Here is a 17,500-nt window from a genome sequence, read left to right on the forward strand (position 1 = left end):
TTTTGATCATATGTTTTTTTTATCATAGAGAGACATATTCACATGTCCACAAATTCAGCCAGAATCAAGGGCATGACATCTTTAGAAGGCCCCTGTCTGCACGCAATAATGGCTTACGGCCATACCACCCTGAACACGCCCGATCTCGGAAGCTAAGCAGGGTCGGGCCTGGTTAGTACTTGGATGGGAGACCACCTGGGAATACCAGGTGCTGTAAGCTTTTTCATTTTTTTGATCATATGTTTTTTTTTTTATCATATAGAGACATATTCACATGTCCAAAAATTCAGCCAGAATCAAGGGCATAACATCTTTAAAAGGCCCCTGTCTGCACACAATAATGGCTTACGGCCATACCACCCTTAACACGCCCGATCTAGTCCCATCTCGGAAGCTAAGCAGGGTCGGTCCTGGTTAATACTTGGATGGGAGACCGCCTGGGAATACCAGATGCTGTAAGCTTTTCTTATTTTTTTGATCATATGTTTTTTTTATCATAGAGAGACATATTCACATGTCCACAAATTCAGCCAGAATCAAGGGCATGACATCTTTAAAAGGCCCCTGTCTGCACACAATAATGGCTTACGGCCATAACACCCTGAACACGCCCGATCTCGTCCGATCTCGGAAGCTAAGCAGGGTCGGGCCTGGTTAGTACTTGGATGGGAGACCACCTTGGAATACCAGGTGCTGTAAGCGTTTTCATTTTTTTGATCATATGTTTTTTTTTATCATATAAAGACATATTCACATGTCCAAAAATTCAGCCAGAATCAAGGGCATGACATCTTTAAAAGGCCCCTGTCTGCACACAATAATGGCTTATGGCCATACCACCCTGAACACGCTTGATCTCGTCCGATCTCGGAAGCTAAGCAGGGTAGGGCCTGGTTAGTACTTGGATGGGAGACCGCCTGGGAATACCAGGTGCTGTAAGCTTTTTCATTTTTTTGATCATATGTTTTTTTTTTATCATATAGAGACATATTCACATGTCCAAAAATTCAGCCAGAATCAAGGGCATGACATCTTTAAAAGGCCCCTTTCTGCACACAATAACGGCTTACGGCCATACCACCCTTAACACGCCCGATCTCGTCCGATCTCGGAAACTAAGTAGGGTCGTGCCTGGTTAGTACTTGGATGGGAGACCGCCTGGGAATACCAGACGCTGTAAGCTTTTTCATTTTTTTTGATCATATGTTTTTTTTATCATATAGAGACATATTCACATGTCCAAAAATTCAGCCAGAATCAAGGGCATGACATCTTTAAAAGGCCCCTCTCTGCACACAATAATGGCTTATGGCCATACCACCCTGAACACGCCTGATCTCGTCCGATCTCGGAAGCTAAGCAGGGTAGGGCCTGGTTAGTACTTGGATGGGAGACCGCCTGGGAATACCAGGTGCTGTAAGCTTTTTCATTTTTTTGATCATATGTTTTTTTTTTATCATATAGAGACATATTCACATGTCCAAAAATTCAGCCAGAATCAAGGGCATGACATCTTTAAAAGGCCCCTTTCTGCACACAATAACGGCTTACGGCCATACCACCCTTAACACGCCCGATCTCGTCCGATCTCGGAAACTAAGTAGGGTCGTGCCTGGTTAGTACTTGGATGGGAGACCGCCTGGGAATACCAGACGCTGTAAGCTTTTTCATTTTTTTTGATCATATGTTTTTTTTATCATATAGAGACATATTCACATGTCCAAAAATTCAGCCAGAATCAAGGGCATGACATCTTTAAAAGGCCCCTCTCTGCACACAATAATGGCTTATGGCCATACCACCCTGAACACGCCTGATCTCGTCCGATCTCGGAAGCTAAGCAGGGTAGGGCCTGGTTAGTACTTGGATGGGAGACCGCCTGGGAATACCAGGTGCTGTAAGTTTTTTCATTTTTTTGATCATATGTTTTTTTTTTATCATATAGAGACATATTCACATGTCCAAAAATTCAGCCAGAATCAAGGGCATGACATCTTTAAAAGGCCCCTTTCTGCATACAATAATGGCTTACGGCCATACCACCCTGAACACGCCCGATCTCGTCCGATCTCGGAAGCTAAGCAGGGTCGGGCCTGGTTAGTACTTGGATGGGAGACCACCTGGGAATACCAGGTGCTGTAAGCATTTTCATTTTTTTGATCATATGGTTTTTTTTATCATATAGAGACATATTCACATGTCCAAAAATTCAGCCAGAATCAAGGGCATGACATCTTTAAAAGGCCCCTTTCTGCACACAATAATGGCTTACGGCCAAACCACCCTGAACTCGTCCGATCTTGGAAGCTAAGCAGGGTCGGGCCTGGTTAGTACTTGGATGGGAGACCGCCTGGGAATACCAGACGCTGTAAGCTTTTTTTATTTTTTTGATCATATGTTTTTTTTTTATCATAGAGAGACATATTCACATGTCCAAAAATTCAGCCAGAATCAAGGGCATGACATCTTTAAAAGGCCCCTGTCTGCAGACAATAATGGCTTACGGCCATACCACCCTGAACATGCCCGATCTCGTTCGATCTCAGAAGCTAAGCAGGGTCGGGCCGGGTTAGTACTTGGATGGGAGACCGCCTGGGAATACCAGGTGCTGTAAGCTTTTTCATTTTTTTGATCATGTTTTTTTTTATCATATAGAGACATATTCACATGTCCAAAAATTCAGCCAGAATCAAGGGCATGACATCTTTAAAAGGCCCCTCTCTGCACACAATAATGGCTTACGGCCACACCACCCTGAACACGCCTGATCTCGTCCGATCTTGGAAGCTAAGCAGGGTCGGGCCTGGTTAGTACTTGGATGGGAGACCACCTGGGAATACCAGGTGCTGTAAGTTTTTTCATTTTTTTGATCATATGTTTTTTTTTTTATCATATAGAGACATATTCACATGTCCAAAAATTCAGCCAGAATCAAGGGCATAACATCTTTAAAAGGCCCCTGTCTGCACACAATAATGGCTTACGGCCATACCACCCTTAACACGCCCGATCTCGTCCCATCTTGGAAGCTAAGCAGGGTCGGGCCTGGTTAGTACTTGAATGGGAGACCGCCTGGGAATACCAGATGCTGTAAGCTTTTTTTATTTTTTTGATCATATGTTTTTTTTATCATAGAGAGACATATTCACATGTCCACAAATTCAGCCAGAATCAAGGGCATGACATCTTTAAAAGGCCCCTGTCTGCATGCAATAATGGCTTACGGCCATACCACCCTGAACACGCCCGATCTCGGAAGCAAAGCAGGGTCGGGCCTGGTTAGTACTTGGATGGGAGACCACCTGGGAATACCAGGTGCTGTAAGCTTTTTCATTTTTTTGATCATATGTTTTTTTTTTTATCATATAGAGACATATTCACATGTCCAAAAATTCAGCCAGAATCAAGGGCATGACATCTTTAAAAGGCCCCTGTCTGCACACAATAATGGCTTATGGCCATACCACCCTGAACACGCTTGATCTCATCCGATCTCTGAAGCTAAGCAGGGTAGGGCCTGGTTAGTACTTTAATGGGAGACCGCCTGGGAATACCAGGTGCTGTAAGCTTTTTCATTTTTTTGATCATATGTTTTTTTTTTATCATATAGAGACATATTCACATGTCCAGAAATTCAGCCAGAATCAAGGGCATGACATCTTTAAAAGGCCCCTTTCTGCACACAATAATGGCTTACGGCCATACCACCCTGAACACGCCCGATCACGACCGATCTCGGAAGCTAAGCAGGGTCGGGCCTGGTTAGTACTTGGATGGGAGACCGCCTGGGAATACCAGGTGCTGTAAGCTTTTTCATTTTTTTGATCATATGTTTTTTTCTATCATATAGAGACATATTCACATGTCCAAAAATTCAGCCAGAATCAAGGGCATGACATCTTTAAAAGGCCCCTTTCTGCACACAATAATGGCTTACGGCCATACCACCCTGAACACGCCCTATCTCGTCCGATCTTAGAAGCTAAGCAGGGTGGGGCCTGGTTAGTACTTGGATGGGAGACCGCCTGGGAATACCAGGTGCTGTAAGTTTTTTCATTTTTTTGATCATATGTTTTTTTTTTATCATATAGAGACATATTCACATGTCCAAAAATTCAGCCAGAATCAAGGGCATGACATCTTTAAAAGGCCCCTTTCTGCATAAAATAATTGCTTACGGCCATACCACCCTGAACACGCCCGATCTCGTCCGATCTCGGAAGCTAAGCAGGGTCGGGCCTGGTTAGTACTTGGATGGGAGACCACCTGGGAATACCAGGTGCTGTAAGCGTTTTCATTTTTTTGATCATATGTTTTTTTTTATCATATAGAGACATATTCACATGTCCAAAAATTCAGCCAGAATCAAGGGCATGACATCTTTAAAAGGCCCCTGTCTGCACACAATAATGGCTTATGGCCATACCACCCTGAACACGCCTGATCTCGTCCGATCTCGGAAGCCAAGCAGGGTAGGGCCTGGTTAGTACTTGGATGGGAGACCGCCTGGGAATACCAGGTGCTGTAAGCTTTTTCATTTTTTTGATCATATGTTTTTTTTTTATCATATAGAGACATATTCACATGTCCACAAATTCAGCCAGAATCAAGGGCATGACATCTTTAAAAGGCCCCTTTCTGCACACAATAACGGCTTACGGCCATACCACCCTTAACACGCCCGATCTCGTCCGATCTCGGAAACTAAGTAGGGTCGTGCCTGGTTAGTACTTGGATGGGAGACCGCCTGGGAATACCAGATGCTGTAAAAGCTTTTTCATTTTTTTTGATCATATGTTTTTTTTATCATATAGAGACATATTCACATGTCCAAAAATTCAGCCAGAATCAAGGGCATGACATCTTTAAAAGGCCCCTGTCTGCACACAATAATGGCTTACGGCCATACCACCCTGAACACGCCCGATCTCGGAAGATAAGCAAGGTCAGGCCTGGTTAGTACTTGGATGGGAGACCGCCTAGGAATACCAGGTGCTGTAAGCTTTTTCATTTTTTTTGATCATATGTTCTTTTTTTATCATATAGAGACATATTCACATGTCCACAAATTCAGCCAGAATCAAGGGCATGACATCTTTAAAAGGCCCCTGTCTGCACACAATAATGGCTTACGGCCATACCACCCTGAACACGCCCGATCTCGTCCGATCTCGGAAGCTAAGCAGGGTCGGGCCTGGATAGTACTTGGATGGGAGACCACCTGGGAATACCAGGTGCTGGAAGCGTTTTCATTTTTTTGATCATATGTTTTTTTTTATCATATAGAGACATATTCACATGTCCAAAAATTCAGCCAGAATCAAGGGCATGACATCTTTAAAAGGCCCCTGTCTGCACACAATAATGGCTTATGGCCATACCACCCTGAACACTCCTGATCTCGTCCGATCTCGGAAGCTAAGCAGGGTAGGGCCTGTTTAGTACTTGGATGGGAGACCGCCTGGGAATACCAGGTGCTGTAAGCTTTTTCATTTTTTTGATCATATGTTTTTTTTTTATCATATAGAGACATATTCACATGTCCAAAAATTCAGCCAGAATCAAGGGCATGACATCTTTAAAAGGCCCCTTTCTGCACACAATAACAGCTTACGGCCATACCACCCTTAACACGCCCGATCTCGTCCGATCTCGGAAACTAAGTAGGGTCGTGCCTGGTTAGTACTTGGATGGGAGACCGCCTGGGAATACCAGACGCTGTAAGCTTTTTCATTTTTTTGATCATATGTTTTTTTTTTATCATATAGAGACATATTCACATGTCCAAAAATTTAGCCAGAATCAAGGGCATGACATCTTTAAAAGGCCCCTTTCTGCACACAATAATGGCTTACGGCCATACCACCCTGAACACGCCCGATCTCGTCCGATCTCGGAAGCCATGCAGGGTCGGGCCTGGTTAGTACTTGGATGGGAGACCGCCTAGGAATACCAGGTGCTGTAAGCTTTTTCATTTTTTTGATCATATATTTTTTTTTATCATATAGAGACATATTCACATGTCCAAAAATTCAGCCAGAATCAAGGGCATGACATCTTTAAAAGGCCCCTTTCTGCACACAATAATGGCTTACGGCCATACCACCCTGAACACGCCCGATCTCGTCTGATCTCAGAAGCTAAGCAGGGTTGGGCCTGGTTAGTACTTGGATGGGAGACCGCCTGGGAATACCAGGTGCTGTAAGCTTTTTCATTTTGTTTGATCATATGTTTTTTTTTATCATATAGAGACATATTCACATGTCCAAAAATTCAGCCAGAATCAAGGGCATGACATCTTTAAAAGGCCCCTCTCTGCACACAATAATGGCTTATAGCCATACCACCCTGAACACGCCTGATCTCGTCCGATCTCGGAAGCTAAGCCGGGTAGGGCCTGGTTAGTACTTGGATGGGAGACCGCCTGGGAATACCAGGTGCTGTAAGTTTTTTCATTTTTTTGATCATATGTTTTTTTTTTATCATATAGAGACATATTCACATGTCCAAAAATTCAGCCAGAATCAAGGGCATGACATCTTTAAAAGGCGCCTTTCTGCATACAATAATGGCTTACGGCCATACCACCCTGAACACGCCCGATCTCGGAAGCTAAGCAAGGTCAGGCCTGGTTAGTACTTGGATGGGAGACCGCCTGGGAATACCAGGTGCTGTAAGCTTTTTCATTTTTTTTTATCATATGTTTTTTTTTTTTCATATAGAGACATATTCACATGTCCAAAAATTCAGCCAGAATCAAGGGCATGACATCTTTAAAAGGCCCCTTTCTGCACACAATAATGACTTATGGCCATACCACCCTGAACACGCCCGATCTCGTCCGATCTCGGAAGCTAAGCAGGGTCAGGCCTGGTTAGTACTTGGATGGGAGACCGCCTGGGAATACCAGGTGCTGTAAGCTTTTTCATTTTTTTGATCATATGTTTTTTTTTTATCATATAGAGACATATTCACATGTCCACAAATTCAGCCAGAATCAAGGGCATGACATCTTTAAAAGGCCCCTTTCTGCACACAATAACGGCTTACGGCCATACCACCCTTAACACGCCCGATCTCGTCCGATCTCGGAAACTAAGTAGGGTCATGCCTGGTTAGTACTTGGATGGGAGACCGCCTGGGAATACCAGATGCTGTAAAAGCTTTTTCATTTTTTTTGATCATATGTTTTTTTTATCATATAGAGACATATTCACATGTCCAAAAATTCAGCCAGAATCAAGGGCATGACATCTTTAAAAGGCCCCTGTCTGCACACAATAATGGCTTACGGCCATACCACCCTGAACACGCCCGATCTCGGAAGCTAAGCAAGGTCAGGCCTGGTTAGTACTTGGATGGGAGACCGCCTGGGAATACCAGGTGCTGTAAGCTTTTTCATTTTTTTTGATCATATGTTCTTTTTTTATCATATAGAGACATATTCACATGTCCACAAATTCAGCCAGAATCAAGGGCATGACATCTTTAAAAGGCCCCTGTCTGCACACAATAATGGCTTACGGCCATACCATCCTGAACACGCCCGATCTCGTCTGATCTCGGAAGCTAAGCAGGGTCGGGCCTGGATAGTACTTGGATGGGAGACCACCTGGGAATACCAGGTGCTGTAAGCGTTTTCATTTTTTTGATCATATGTTTTTTTTATCATATAGAGACATATTCACATGTCCAAAAATTCAGCCAGAATCAAGGGCATGACATCTTTAAAAGGCCCCTGTCTGCACACAATAATGGCTTATGGCCATACCACCCTGAACAATCCTGATCTCGTCCGATCTCGGAAGCTAAGCAGGGTAGGGCCTGTTTAGTACTTGGATGGGAGACCGCCTGGGAATACCAGGTGCTGTAAGCTTTTTCATTTTTTTGATCATATGTTTTTTTTTTATCATATAGAGACATATTCACATGTCCAAAAATTCAGCCAGAATCAAGGGCATGACATCTTTAAAAGGCCCCTTTCTGCACACAATAACAGCTTACGGCCATACCACCCTTAACACGCCCGATCTCGTCCGATCTCGGAAACTAAGTAGGGTCGTGCCTGGTTAGTACTTGGATGGGAGACCGCCTCGGAATACCAGACGCTGTAAGCTTTTTCATTTTTTTGATCATATGTTTTTTTTTTATCATATAGAGACATATTCACATGTCCAAAAATTTAGCCAGAATCAAGGGCATGACATCTTTAAAAGGCCCCTTTCTGCACACAATAATGGCTTACGGCCATACCACCCTGAACACGCCCGATCTCGTCCGATCTCGGAAGCTATGCAGGGTCGGGCCTGGTTAGTACTTGGATGGGAGACCGCCTAGGAATACCAGGTGCTGTAAGCTTTTTCATTTTTTTGATCATATATTTTTTTTTATCATATAGAGACATATTCAGATGTCCAAAAATTCAGCCAGAATCAAGGGCATGACATCTTTAAAAGGCCCCTTTCTGCACACAATAATGGCTTACGGCCATACCACCTTGAACACGCACGATCTCGTCTGATCTCAGAAGCTAAGCAGGGTCGGGCCTGGTTAGTACTTGGATGGGAGACCGCCTGGGAATACCAGGTGCTGTAAGCTTTTTCATTTTGTTTGATCATATGTTTTTTTTTATCATATAGAGACATATTCACATGTCCAAAAATTCAGCCAGAATCAAGGGCATGACATCTTTAAAAGGCCCCTTTCTGCACACAATAATGGCTTACGGCCATACCACCCTGAACACGCCCGATCTCGTCTGATCTCGGAAGCTAAGCAGGGTCGGGCCTGGTTAGTACTTGGATGGGAGACCTCCTGGGAATACCAGGTGCTGTAAGCTTTTTCATTTTTTTTGATCATATGTTTTTTTTATCATATAGAGACATATTCACATGTCCAAAAATTCAGCCAGAATCAAGGGCATGACATCTTTAAAAGGCCCCTTTCTGCACACAATAACAGCTTACGGCCATACCACCCTTAACACGCCCGATCTCGTCCGATCTCGGAAACTAAGTAGGGTCGTGCCTGGTTAGTACTTGGATGGGAGACCGCCTGGGAATACCAGACGCTGTAAGCTTTTTCATTTTTTTGATCATATGTTTTTTTTTTATCATATAGAGACATATTCACATGTCCAAAAATTTAGCCAGAATCAAGGGCATGACATCTTTAAAAGGCCCCTTTCTGCACACAATAATGGCTTACGGCCATACCACCCTGAACACGCCTGATCTCGTCCGATCTCGGAAGCTATGCAGGGTCGGGCCTGGTTAGTACTTGGATGGGAGACCGCCTAGGAATACCAGGTGCTGTAATCTTTTTCATTTTTTTGATCATATATTTTTTTTTATCATATAGAGACATATTCACATGTCCAAAAATTCAGCCAGAATCAAGGGCATGACATCTTTAAAAGGCCCCTTTCTGCACACAATAATGGCTTACGGCCATACCACCCTGAACACGCCCGATCTCGTCTGATCTCAGAAGCTAAGCAGGGTCGGGCCTGGTTAGTACTTGGATGGGAGACCGCCTGGGAATACCAGGTGCTGTAAGCTTTTTCATTTTTTTGATCATATGTTTTTTTTTTTATCATATAGAGACATATTCACATGTCCAAAAATTTAGCCAGAATCAAGGGCATGACATCTTTAAAAGGCCCCTTTCTGCACACAATAATGGCTTACGGCCATACCACCCTGAACACGCCCGATCTCGTCCGATCTCGGAAGCTATGCAGGGTCGGGCCTGGTTAGTACTTGGATGGGAGACCGCCTAGGAATACCAGGTGCTGTAAGCTTTTTCATTTTTTTGATCATATATTTTTTTTTATCATATAGAGACATATTCACATGTCCAAAAATTCAGCCAGAATCAAGGGCATGACATCTTTAAAAGGCCCCTTTCTGCACACAATAATGGCTTACGGCCATACCACCTTGAACACGCCCGATCTCGTCTGATCTCAGAAGCTAAGCAGGGTCAGGCCTGGTTAGTACTTGGATGGGAGACCGCCTGGGAATACCAGGTGCTGTAAGCTTTTTCATTTTGTTTGATCATATGTTTTTTTTTATCATATAGAGACATATTCACATGTCCAAAAATTCAGCCAGAATCAAGGGCATGACATCTTTAAAAGGCCCCTTTCTGCACACAATAATGGCTTCGGGCCATACCACCCTGAACACGCCCGATCTCGTCTGATCTCGGAAGCTAAGCAGGGTCGGGCCTGGTTAGTACTTGGATGGGAGACCTCCTGGGAATACCAGGTGCTGTAAGCTTTTTCATTTTTTTTGATCATATGTTTTTTTTATCATATAGAGACATATTCACATGTCCAAAAATTCAGCCAGAATCAAGGGCATGACATCTTTAAAAGGCCCCTTTCTGCACACAATAACAGCTTACGGCCATACCACCCTTAACACGCCCGATCTCGTCCGATCTCGGAAACTAAGTAGGGTCGTGCCTGGTTAGTACTTGGATGGGAGACCGCCTGGGAATACCAGATGCTGTAAGCTTTTTCATTTTTTTGATCATATGTTTTTTTTTTATCATATAGAGACATATTCACATGTCCAAAAATTTAGCCAGAATCAAGGGCATGACATCTTTAAAAGGCCCCTTTCTGCACACAATAATGGCTTACGGCCATACCACCCTGAACACGCCTGATCTCGTCCGATCTCGGAAGCTAAGCATGGTCGGGCCTGGTTAGTACTTGGATGGGAGACCGCCTGGGAATACCAGGTGCTGTAAGCTTTTTCATTTTGTTTGATCATATGTTTTTTTTTATCATATAGAGACATATTCACATGTCCAAAAATTCAGCCAGAATCAAGGGCATGACATCTTTAAAAGGCCCCTTTCTGCACACAATAATGGCTTAAGGACAAACCACCCTGAACTTGTCCGATCTCGGAAGCTAAGCAGCGTCTGGCCTGGTTAGTACTTGGATGGGAGACCGCCTGGGAATACCAAGTGCTGTAAGCTTTTTCATTTTTTTTGATCATATGTTTTTTTTTTATCATATAGAGACATATTCACATGTCCAAAAATTCAGCCAGAATCAAGGGAATGACATCTTTAAGGCCCATTTCTGCACACAATTATGGCTTACGGCCATACCACCCTGAACTCGTCCGATCTCGGAAGCTAAGCATGGTCGGGCCTGGTTAGTACTTGGATGGGAGACCGCCTGGGAATACCAGGTGCTGTAAGCTTTTTCATTTTGTTTGATCATATGTTTTTTTTTATCATATAGAGACATATTCACATGTCCAAAAATTCAGCCAGAATCAAGGGCATGACATCTTTAAAAGGCCCCTTTCTGCACACAATAATGGCTTAAGGACAAACCACCCTGAACTTGTCCGATCTCGGAAGCTAAGCAGCGTCTGGCCTGGTTAGTACTTGGATGGGAGACCGCCTGGGAATACCAAGTGCTGTAAGCTTTTTCATTTTTTTTGATCATATGTTTTTTTTTTATCATATAGAGACATATTCACATGTCCAAAAATTCAGCCAGAATCAAGGGAATGACATCTTTAAGGCCCATTTCTGCACACAATTATGGCTTACGGCCATACCACCCTGAACTCGTCCGATCTCGGAAGCTAAGCATGGTCGGGCCTGGTTAGTACTTGGATGGGAGACCGCCTGGGAATACCAGGTGCTGTAAGCTTTTTCATTTTGTTTGATCATATGTTTTTTTTTATCATATAGAGACATATTCACATGTCCAAAAATTCAGCCAGAATCAAGGGCATGACATCTTTAAAAGGCCCCTTTCTGCACACAATAATGGCTTAAGGACAAACCACCCTGAACTTGTCCGATCTCGGAAGCTAAGCAGCGTCTGGCCTGGTTAGTACTTGGATGGGAGACCGCCTGGGAATACCAAGTGCTGTAAGCTTTTTCATTTTTTTTGATCATATGTTCTTTTTTTATCATATAGAGACATATTCACATGTCCAAAAATTCAGCCAGAATCAAGGGCATGAGATCTTTAAAAGGCCCCTGTCTGCACACAATAACAGCTTACGGCCATACCACCCTGAACACGCCTGATGTCGTCTGATCTCGGAAGCTAAGCAGGGTAGGGCCTGGTTAGTACTTGGATGGGAGACCGCCTGGGAATACCAGGTGCTGTAAGCTTTTTCATTTTTTTGATCATATGTTTTTTTTTTATCATATAGAGACATATTCACATGTCCAAAAATTCAGCCAGAATCAAGGGCATAACATCTTTAAAAGGCCCCTGTCTGCACACAATAATGGCATACGGCCATACCACCCTTAACACGCCCGATCTCGTCCCATCTCGGAAGCTAAGCAGGGTCAACTTTTATCAATCAATCAATCAACTTTTATTTGTATAGCGTCAACTCATAACAAGTGTTATCTCGAGACACTTTACAAGAAGCAGGTAAAATACCTTACTCATTGTCTGTTAACATTACAAAAGAGCAGGTAAAAGACCTTACTCATTGTTATGTTACAAAAAGCAGGTAAAGGACCTTACTTATTGCTATGTTACAAAGATCCGGCCTATCCATCATGAGCACTTTAGCAAAGCAGCAAAAGTTACAGTGGTAAGAAAAAACTGCCTTATTAAAAGACAGAAATCTTCGGCCGGATCCCCGGCTCATGACGAAACAGTCTTCACAGGCCTAGACTGCGCCGGGCTTGGAAAGGGATAGGGGGAGAGATGGGATAAGATGCAGGAAGAGGGATAGAGAGCAAGGGGGGGGGGGAGGTAGACCGTCCATCAGCAATCCGGTGGGCAGGGGAGGGGGTGTGGGGGGTTGTTCTGGCAGGCCGCCAACCCACGATCCGGTGGGGAGGGGGTAGTGGTGGGGTGGGGGTTGTTCTGGCAAGCCGTCAACCGATGATCTTGAGGAGCCTAGGGGAGCTCAAGAGCTCCCAGGAAAGTAGGTGGTTAGTGACTGAGATTTATAGATAGATACATGCAGTAATATGATGTACTGTATATGCAGAGAGAGAGAGAGAGAGAGAGAGAGAGAGAGAGAGGAGCTCAAGGTGCCAGTTCCCCCGGTAGTCTAAGCCTATAGCAGCATAACTAAGAGCTGGTCTACACCAGCACCAGCCCTAACTATAAGATTTATCAAAAAGGAAAGTTTTAAGTCTAATCTTAAAAATACAGACTGTGTCTGCCTCCCGGACCCCGGCTGGAAGGCTGTTCCAGAGGAGAGGAGCCCGATAACTGAAGGCTTTACCCCCCATAGTACACTTGGAGACTGTAGGTACCACCAGCAGGCCTGCACTCCGGGACCGCAACGCTCTCAAGGGACAGTACGGCACTAGTAGCTCCTTAAGATAAGATGGTGCCTGGCCATTTAGAGCTTTGTAGGTGAGAAGAAGGATCTTGAATTCTATTCTAGACTGTATAGGGAGCCAGTGCAGAGAAGCCAGGACAGGAGTAATGTGGTCCCATTTCCTGGTTCTGGTCAGTACACGAGCTGCAGCATTCTGGACCCGTTGAAGAGTCTTTAGAGATTTGCCAGAGCACCCTGACAAAAGAGAGTTACAATAATCCAGTCTGGAGGTAACAAATGCATGAACTAGTTTTTCTGCATCACTTTGCGACAGGATATTCCTGATCTTGGATATATTACGAAGGTGAAAGTAGGCTGTTCTTGAAACTTGACTGATGTGAGAGCTAAAAGACATATCTTGATCAAAAATAACTCCTAGATTCCTAACAGTGGTGCTAGATGCCAGGCTGATGTCATTAAGGACAGTCACATCACTAGAAAAAGTCTCTCTGAGGTTCTTAGGGCCTAGCACAATAACTTCAGTCTTGTCTGAGTTAAGTAGCAAAAAATTTCTGGTCATCCAGGTCCTAACGTCCTTAAGGCATGTTTCTAGCTGACATAACTGACTGGTACCATCGGGCTTCATTGATACATGAAGCTGAGTATCATCTGCATAACAATGAAACTGTATGGAGTGTTTCCTCATAATATTTCCCAGAGGAAGCATATATAATGTAAAAAGAATTGGTCCAAGCACTGAACCTTGTGGGACTCCATGGCAAACTTTAGTGTGCATAGAGGACTCATCATTAACATGTACAAACTGAGATCGGTCTGATAAGTAGGATTCAAACCAACTTAAAGCAGTCCCTGTAATTCCAAGCAAATGCTCCAGTCTGTACAACAGGATCCGATGGTCAATGGTGTCAAAAGCAGCACTAAGATCTAACAAGACGAGCACAGACAGAAGTCCCCTGTCTGAGGCTAGAAGTAGATCGTTTGTAACTCTAACTAGTGCAGTCTCAGTGCTATGGTGGACTCTAAATCCTGACTGGAACTCTTCAAATAAACTGTTGTCATGGAGAAAGTCACACAGCTGTTTAGCTACCACCTTCTCCAGGATCTTCGAGATAAAAGGAAGGTTGGATATAGGTCTGTAGTTAGCCAGAGTTCCTGAGTCCAGAGTAGGCTTTTTAAGTAGAGGTTTGATTACCGCTACTTTAAATGTCTGTGGTACATAGCCTGCCAGTAAAGACATATTGATCATATCTAATATGGAGTTGCTAACTAAGGGAAAGACTTCCTTAAACAGCTTGGTTGGGATTGGGTCCAAAATACAGGTTGACGGTTTCGATGCAGAAAAAATGGAATGTAGCTCTGAAAGGTCGATTGGAGAAAAACAGTCGAGACTAATATCTGGTCCTGGAACTGTCTCTGCCGCAACAGACGTATCTGCACCAGGTAAGGGCAGGAGGTTACCAATTTTGTCTCTGATGTCTAGAACTTTGTTGTTGAAAAAGCTAAGGAAATCATTACTGCTGAGGGCTAGAGGAATACAAGGCTCAATGGAGCCATGACTCTCTGTCAGCCTGGCTACAGTGCTGAAAAGGTATCTAGGATTGCCTTTGTTTTCCTCGATTAGAGAGGAGTAGTAGGCAGCTCGGGCGTGACGTAGAGCCTTCATATATCTTCTATGACTATCCTGCCAGAAAAAACGAGATTCTACCGTTTTGGTCGAACGCCATATTCTTTCAAAATTCCGTGATGATTGTTTCAGAGTACGGGTTTCTGAGTTGAACCATGGAGCCACTCTCCGCCGCTTGACAACCTTCTGTTTCAGGGGAGCAATCGAATCCAGAGTAACTCTCAGCGAATCCACTGCACTATCAACAAACAGATCTAGCTGAGAGGGACTAAAGCTATCGTAAGAGTTTCCAACTGGGTTGAAACACGGTACTGAATCAAAAACAGCTGAAATAGCTTCCTTAAATCTAGCCACAGCACTATCCGACAAACTTCTAGAAAGCACACCTCTTCCAGGCAGAGGTAATTCTAGTAGGACAAAATCAAATGTAATAAAAAAATGGTCTGATAGCAGAGGATTTTCTAGGAAAACTGTAAGGTTATGGATTTCAATTCCATAAGCTAAAACAAGATCCAGGGTGTGGTTAAAATGATGAGTAGGTTCGTTTACACCCTGGGTGAAACCAATAGAGTCTAATAGTGACATGAAAGCTGTGCTCAGGCTATCATTTTCAACATCCACATGGATATTGAAGTCACCTACAACAATTATTCTATCACTGCTAAGGACTAAGTCTGATAAAAATTCTGCAAACTCAGATAAAAACTCAGAATATGGGCCAGGAGGGCGGTAAACTACAGCAACTAGAACTGGCTGAAAGGTTCTTGAGACTGGATGTGGAAGACTAAGAACAAGGCTTTCAAAAGAAGAAAAATTCAGCTTTGGTCGAGGGTTAACTAAAAGACTGGAATTAAAAATAGCTGCTACTCCACCACCTCGTCCGGTGTCTTGAGGTATATGAGTATTAAAATGACTGGGAGGAGTGGATTCATTCAAACTAACATATTCATCTCGACACAGCCAGGTTTCAGTCAAAAAAAGTAAATCAATGTGCTGATCTGATATCAGATCATTCACTAAAAGAGACTTGGATGCTAAGGACCTAATGTTCAAAAGTCCGCAGTGAATCCTCCGATCTTGTAGCAAAATCGTATTCGTAGTTTTGATTCTAATCAGATTCTGATGATTCACGCCGTTTGGATGACTTATAAAAACGCGTTTGGGCCGGGGGACAGACACAGTACCTATAGTATAACTACAGTTCGATTCAGAATTACAGCTATAGTGACTGGGAGACAGATCTAAGGGAGGCGCAGAGAAGTGTGTAAGACTGCAGCTCTGCCTCCTGGTCTGAACTCTGAGTTGTTGTCAGGGTTTTGGACTAATAACCTCTGCTATGTTTCTAGATAATAGAGCTGCACCGTCCAAAGTGGGATGGATGCCGTCTCTAGCTAGCAGACCAGGTTTTCCCCAAAAAGACTGCCAGTTATCTATGAAGCCCACATCGTGTGCTGGACACCACCTCGACAGCCAGCGGTTGAGTGATGACATGCGGCTATACATGTCATCACTGGTCTGATTTGGGAGGGGTCCAGAGAACACCACGGAGTCCGACATCGTCTTAGCAAAAGTACACACCGACTCCACATTAACCTTAGTGACTTCCGACTGGCGTAGTCGGGAGTCATTTGTGCCGACATGAATTACGATTGTATCAAATCTACCTTTAGTCTTTGTCAGCAACTTTAAATGAGATGCGATGTCGCCCGCTCTGGCCCCGGGTATACACCTAATTATGCCCGCTGACTTCGCTAGCTTCACGTTTCGGACTATGGAGTCTCCAATAATCAGAGTTTTATTCTCAGCGGGTGTGTCGCTGAGTGGGGAAAATTTGTTTGAAACGTGAAGTGGTTGGTGGGGAACCGTGTGCTTCGATTTTCGACTATGCTTCCCTCGGACAGTAACCCAGCCACTGCCTCCCGGCTGCTCGGGAGTTACCGGGGGGGAAGCCAAGCTATGTCGGCCCGCACCTGCTACAGGTGGCTGGCTAACTACTGCTGCATACGATGACTCCGACTCAATGGTGCGGAGCCGTCTCTCTAACTCAGACACCCTCGCCTCCAAAGCTAAAAATAAACTACATTTCTTACAAGTATCATTATCACTAAAGGAGGACGAGGAATAACTTAACATCTGACACGTAGAGCAGGAGAGAGCAGGAGAGGGAGAGACAGAAAAAGAAGCCATTGTAAAGCTAACTGCTAGGCTAAGCTAAGAGTAGGTACACAGTAACACAGTGCAGAGGAGAACAGAACAAGCAATTATGCAATACGCTCACCGTAGTACGCTGCTCTGCTCAGGTGCTGCTCGCTGCTCTGCTCAGGTGCTGCTCGCTGCTCTGCTCAGGTGCTGCTCGCTGCTCTGTTCAGGTGCTGCTCGGCTCGGTCGGGCCTGGTTAGTACTTGAATGGGAGACCGCCTGGGAATACCAGATGCTGTAAGCTTTTTTTATTTTTTTGATCATATGTTTTTTTTATCATAGAGAGACATATTCACATGTCCACAAATTCAGCCAGAATCAAGGGCATGACATCTTTAAAAGGCCCCTGTCTGCACACAATAATGGCTTACGGCCA

General features: G+C 44.1%; 32 non-coding genes and 17 pseudogenes across 32 annotated transcripts in view; all 49 read left to right on the forward strand.

Annotated features, from left to right (window-relative positions):
* Positions 1-111: 111 nt before the first annotated feature.
* On the forward strand, positions 112-220 carry LOC132962666 (5S ribosomal RNA; annotated as a pseudogene).
* A 123-nt stretch (positions 221-343) lies between these two features.
* On the forward strand, positions 344-462 carry LOC132963029 (5S ribosomal RNA; annotated as a pseudogene).
* A 121-nt stretch (positions 463-583) lies between these two features.
* On the forward strand, positions 584-702 carry LOC132963748 (5S ribosomal RNA). Its single transcript, XR_009669065.1, has one exon. It is a non-coding gene; the product is annotated as a 5S ribosomal RNA (ribosomal RNA).
* A 121-nt stretch (positions 703-823) lies between these two features.
* On the forward strand, positions 824-942 carry LOC132963543 (5S ribosomal RNA). Its single transcript, XR_009668873.1, has one exon. It is a non-coding gene; the product is annotated as a 5S ribosomal RNA (ribosomal RNA).
* Positions 943-1,064: 122 nt separating this feature from the next.
* On the forward strand, positions 1,065-1,183 carry LOC132962838 (5S ribosomal RNA; annotated as a pseudogene).
* A 121-nt stretch (positions 1,184-1,304) lies between these two features.
* Positions 1,305-1,423, forward strand: LOC132963392 (5S ribosomal RNA). The gene has a single exon (XR_009668745.1). It is a non-coding gene; the product is annotated as a 5S ribosomal RNA (ribosomal RNA).
* Positions 1,424-1,545: 122 nt separating this feature from the next.
* On the forward strand, positions 1,546-1,664 carry LOC132962839 (5S ribosomal RNA; annotated as a pseudogene).
* A 121-nt stretch (positions 1,665-1,785) lies between these two features.
* LOC132963516 (5S ribosomal RNA) lies at positions 1,786-1,904 on the forward strand. Its single transcript, XR_009668847.1, has one exon. It is a non-coding gene; the product is annotated as a 5S ribosomal RNA (ribosomal RNA).
* Positions 1,905-2,026: 122 nt separating this feature from the next.
* On the forward strand, positions 2,027-2,145 carry LOC132963690 (5S ribosomal RNA). Its single transcript, XR_009669012.1, has one exon. It is a non-coding gene; the product is annotated as a 5S ribosomal RNA (ribosomal RNA).
* Positions 2,146-2,266: 121 nt separating this feature from the next.
* Positions 2,267-2,375, forward strand: LOC132963268 (5S ribosomal RNA; annotated as a pseudogene).
* A 123-nt stretch (positions 2,376-2,498) lies between these two features.
* On the forward strand, positions 2,499-2,617 carry LOC132963628 (5S ribosomal RNA). The gene has a single exon (XR_009668953.1). It is a non-coding gene; the product is annotated as a 5S ribosomal RNA (ribosomal RNA).
* Positions 2,618-2,736: 119 nt separating this feature from the next.
* Positions 2,737-2,855, forward strand: LOC132963779 (5S ribosomal RNA). The gene has a single exon (XR_009669094.1). It is a non-coding gene; the product is annotated as a 5S ribosomal RNA (ribosomal RNA).
* Positions 2,856-2,978: 123 nt separating this feature from the next.
* On the forward strand, positions 2,979-3,097 carry LOC132962793 (5S ribosomal RNA; annotated as a pseudogene).
* Positions 3,098-3,218: 121 nt separating this feature from the next.
* Positions 3,219-3,327, forward strand: LOC132962740 (5S ribosomal RNA; annotated as a pseudogene).
* A 123-nt stretch (positions 3,328-3,450) lies between these two features.
* Positions 3,451-3,569, forward strand: LOC132963671 (5S ribosomal RNA). The gene has a single exon (XR_009668993.1). It is a non-coding gene; the product is annotated as a 5S ribosomal RNA (ribosomal RNA).
* Positions 3,570-3,691: 122 nt separating this feature from the next.
* LOC132963475 (5S ribosomal RNA) lies at positions 3,692-3,810 on the forward strand. The gene has a single exon (XR_009668808.1). It is a non-coding gene; the product is annotated as a 5S ribosomal RNA (ribosomal RNA).
* Positions 3,811-3,931: 121 nt separating this feature from the next.
* LOC132962574 (5S ribosomal RNA) lies at positions 3,932-4,050 on the forward strand. The gene has a single exon (XR_009668521.1). It is a non-coding gene; the product is annotated as a 5S ribosomal RNA (ribosomal RNA).
* A 122-nt stretch (positions 4,051-4,172) lies between these two features.
* LOC132962564 (5S ribosomal RNA) lies at positions 4,173-4,291 on the forward strand. Its single transcript, XR_009668511.1, has one exon. It is a non-coding gene; the product is annotated as a 5S ribosomal RNA (ribosomal RNA).
* Positions 4,292-4,412: 121 nt separating this feature from the next.
* On the forward strand, positions 4,413-4,531 carry LOC132963549 (5S ribosomal RNA). The gene has a single exon (XR_009668878.1). It is a non-coding gene; the product is annotated as a 5S ribosomal RNA (ribosomal RNA).
* A 122-nt stretch (positions 4,532-4,653) lies between these two features.
* LOC132962993 (5S ribosomal RNA) lies at positions 4,654-4,772 on the forward strand (annotated as a pseudogene).
* A 123-nt stretch (positions 4,773-4,895) lies between these two features.
* LOC132963055 (5S ribosomal RNA) lies at positions 4,896-5,004 on the forward strand (annotated as a pseudogene).
* Positions 5,005-5,127: 123 nt separating this feature from the next.
* On the forward strand, positions 5,128-5,246 carry LOC132963595 (5S ribosomal RNA). The gene has a single exon (XR_009668922.1). It is a non-coding gene; the product is annotated as a 5S ribosomal RNA (ribosomal RNA).
* A 121-nt stretch (positions 5,247-5,367) lies between these two features.
* Positions 5,368-5,486, forward strand: LOC132963569 (5S ribosomal RNA). Its single transcript, XR_009668898.1, has one exon. It is a non-coding gene; the product is annotated as a 5S ribosomal RNA (ribosomal RNA).
* Positions 5,487-5,608: 122 nt separating this feature from the next.
* Positions 5,609-5,727, forward strand: LOC132962840 (5S ribosomal RNA; annotated as a pseudogene).
* A 122-nt stretch (positions 5,728-5,849) lies between these two features.
* LOC132963766 (5S ribosomal RNA) lies at positions 5,850-5,968 on the forward strand. The gene has a single exon (XR_009669082.1). It is a non-coding gene; the product is annotated as a 5S ribosomal RNA (ribosomal RNA).
* Positions 5,969-6,089: 121 nt separating this feature from the next.
* LOC132963446 (5S ribosomal RNA) lies at positions 6,090-6,208 on the forward strand. Its single transcript, XR_009668781.1, has one exon. It is a non-coding gene; the product is annotated as a 5S ribosomal RNA (ribosomal RNA).
* Positions 6,209-6,330: 122 nt separating this feature from the next.
* LOC132963745 (5S ribosomal RNA) lies at positions 6,331-6,449 on the forward strand. The gene has a single exon (XR_009669062.1). It is a non-coding gene; the product is annotated as a 5S ribosomal RNA (ribosomal RNA).
* A 122-nt stretch (positions 6,450-6,571) lies between these two features.
* LOC132962946 (5S ribosomal RNA) lies at positions 6,572-6,680 on the forward strand (annotated as a pseudogene).
* A 123-nt stretch (positions 6,681-6,803) lies between these two features.
* Positions 6,804-6,922, forward strand: LOC132963706 (5S ribosomal RNA). The gene has a single exon (XR_009669027.1). It is a non-coding gene; the product is annotated as a 5S ribosomal RNA (ribosomal RNA).
* A 122-nt stretch (positions 6,923-7,044) lies between these two features.
* Positions 7,045-7,163, forward strand: LOC132963143 (5S ribosomal RNA; annotated as a pseudogene).
* A 123-nt stretch (positions 7,164-7,286) lies between these two features.
* On the forward strand, positions 7,287-7,395 carry LOC132962948 (5S ribosomal RNA; annotated as a pseudogene).
* Positions 7,396-7,518: 123 nt separating this feature from the next.
* Positions 7,519-7,637, forward strand: LOC132963465 (5S ribosomal RNA). Its single transcript, XR_009668798.1, has one exon. It is a non-coding gene; the product is annotated as a 5S ribosomal RNA (ribosomal RNA).
* Positions 7,638-7,757: 120 nt separating this feature from the next.
* Positions 7,758-7,876, forward strand: LOC132963776 (5S ribosomal RNA). Its single transcript, XR_009669091.1, has one exon. It is a non-coding gene; the product is annotated as a 5S ribosomal RNA (ribosomal RNA).
* Positions 7,877-7,998: 122 nt separating this feature from the next.
* Positions 7,999-8,117, forward strand: LOC132962928 (5S ribosomal RNA; annotated as a pseudogene).
* A 122-nt stretch (positions 8,118-8,239) lies between these two features.
* LOC132963632 (5S ribosomal RNA) lies at positions 8,240-8,358 on the forward strand. Its single transcript, XR_009668957.1, has one exon. It is a non-coding gene; the product is annotated as a 5S ribosomal RNA (ribosomal RNA).
* Positions 8,359-8,479: 121 nt separating this feature from the next.
* On the forward strand, positions 8,480-8,598 carry LOC132963833 (5S ribosomal RNA). The gene has a single exon (XR_009669146.1). It is a non-coding gene; the product is annotated as a 5S ribosomal RNA (ribosomal RNA).
* A 122-nt stretch (positions 8,599-8,720) lies between these two features.
* On the forward strand, positions 8,721-8,839 carry LOC132963667 (5S ribosomal RNA). Its single transcript, XR_009668989.1, has one exon. It is a non-coding gene; the product is annotated as a 5S ribosomal RNA (ribosomal RNA).
* Positions 8,840-8,960: 121 nt separating this feature from the next.
* LOC132962841 (5S ribosomal RNA) lies at positions 8,961-9,079 on the forward strand (annotated as a pseudogene).
* Positions 9,080-9,201: 122 nt separating this feature from the next.
* On the forward strand, positions 9,202-9,320 carry LOC132962532 (5S ribosomal RNA). The gene has a single exon (XR_009668481.1). It is a non-coding gene; the product is annotated as a 5S ribosomal RNA (ribosomal RNA).
* Positions 9,321-9,441: 121 nt separating this feature from the next.
* On the forward strand, positions 9,442-9,560 carry LOC132963500 (5S ribosomal RNA). The gene has a single exon (XR_009668831.1). It is a non-coding gene; the product is annotated as a 5S ribosomal RNA (ribosomal RNA).
* A 123-nt stretch (positions 9,561-9,683) lies between these two features.
* Positions 9,684-9,802, forward strand: LOC132963633 (5S ribosomal RNA). Its single transcript, XR_009668958.1, has one exon. It is a non-coding gene; the product is annotated as a 5S ribosomal RNA (ribosomal RNA).
* A 121-nt stretch (positions 9,803-9,923) lies between these two features.
* On the forward strand, positions 9,924-10,042 carry LOC132963834 (5S ribosomal RNA). Its single transcript, XR_009669147.1, has one exon. It is a non-coding gene; the product is annotated as a 5S ribosomal RNA (ribosomal RNA).
* A 122-nt stretch (positions 10,043-10,164) lies between these two features.
* Positions 10,165-10,283, forward strand: LOC132963703 (5S ribosomal RNA). The gene has a single exon (XR_009669024.1). It is a non-coding gene; the product is annotated as a 5S ribosomal RNA (ribosomal RNA).
* Positions 10,284-10,404: 121 nt separating this feature from the next.
* LOC132962744 (5S ribosomal RNA) lies at positions 10,405-10,523 on the forward strand. Its single transcript, XR_009668649.1, has one exon. It is a non-coding gene; the product is annotated as a 5S ribosomal RNA (ribosomal RNA).
* Positions 10,524-10,645: 122 nt separating this feature from the next.
* LOC132963587 (5S ribosomal RNA) lies at positions 10,646-10,764 on the forward strand. The gene has a single exon (XR_009668914.1). It is a non-coding gene; the product is annotated as a 5S ribosomal RNA (ribosomal RNA).
* A 352-nt stretch (positions 10,765-11,116) lies between these two features.
* LOC132962976 (5S ribosomal RNA) lies at positions 11,117-11,225 on the forward strand (annotated as a pseudogene).
* Positions 11,226-11,577: 352 nt separating this feature from the next.
* Positions 11,578-11,686, forward strand: LOC132962977 (5S ribosomal RNA; annotated as a pseudogene).
* Positions 11,687-12,040: 354 nt separating this feature from the next.
* On the forward strand, positions 12,041-12,159 carry LOC132963765 (5S ribosomal RNA). The gene has a single exon (XR_009669081.1). It is a non-coding gene; the product is annotated as a 5S ribosomal RNA (ribosomal RNA).
* Positions 12,160-17,489: 5,330 nt separating this feature from the next.
* The window catches only part of LOC132962836 (5S ribosomal RNA), a 119-nt gene continuing 108 nt past the window's right edge, over positions 17,490-17,500 (forward strand). The window contains exon 1 of the ribosomal RNA XR_009668689.1: positions 17,490-17,500. This exon is cut by the window's right edge and continues 108 nt beyond it. This is a non-coding gene — a ribosomal RNA (5S ribosomal RNA).

This window comes from Labrus mixtus, unplaced genomic scaffold (assembly GCF_963584025.1).
Source record: "Labrus mixtus unplaced genomic scaffold, fLabMix1.1 SCAFFOLD_52, whole genome shotgun sequence".
Taxonomy (NCBI): Eukaryota; Metazoa; Chordata; class Actinopteri; order Labriformes; family Labridae; genus Labrus; species Labrus mixtus.